The sequence below is a fragment of the Aptenodytes forsteri genome, unplaced genomic scaffold (assembly GCF_000699145.1).
Source record: "Aptenodytes forsteri isolate BGI_AS27 unplaced genomic scaffold, ASM69914v1 Scaffold7, whole genome shotgun sequence".
Taxonomy (NCBI): domain Eukaryota; kingdom Metazoa; phylum Chordata; class Aves; order Sphenisciformes; family Spheniscidae; genus Aptenodytes; species Aptenodytes forsteri.
This window is the reverse complement of record NW_008795919.1, coordinates 2,944,355-2,944,922: the sequence shown is the minus strand read 5'-3', so window position 1 is coordinate 2,944,922 and position 568 is coordinate 2,944,355.

The following is a 568-nucleotide window of genomic DNA, read 5'->3' as shown; positions in this document are numbered from 1 at the left end:
GAGCGCCCGGCTAATCCCAGGGGAATTCCCACCCGGGATCTCCCCCAGGATGTTGTCCCCTCCAGGGCCCTCGGGAAAGCCCCTGTGCACTCACTGTCAGACGATTCAAGGGAAATGAGGTGTTCCCTGCTCCCCACAACAGCCCTTCCCAGCTGCAGGAAGAGCCTTTTCTGGGAATCCAGTAACCTCCATGTCTGGGCCAGGTCCCTGCAAGGAGGAGAGGGCTGGGGGTGCAGCGGGGCGCGGGCACCTGGTGGGGCTGGGAGGCTCTGCCCAGAGGCAGCCAGCACTGAGGGTCACATTGCTGGACCCAAGGGGACCTCCAAGCCCTCCCGGCGTGGCTGGGAGCCCAAAAATTGCAGCCCAGGTGGCTGCAGCTCAGCCAGCCCCAGCTGGGCCACCCCGCGGGGGGACGGGCCCTGTTGCCCCAGGGCTGCCTGCTCTGCCTGGCTTCTTCTTGCCCCAAAAATATCTGCACCACACTCAGGCGGAGCAAAGGGGAGGGGACGAAGCCGTGGGGAAGGAGAAAAGGAAATGGCCACAAGTCTCCATCCTGGGCCCCCTGCAA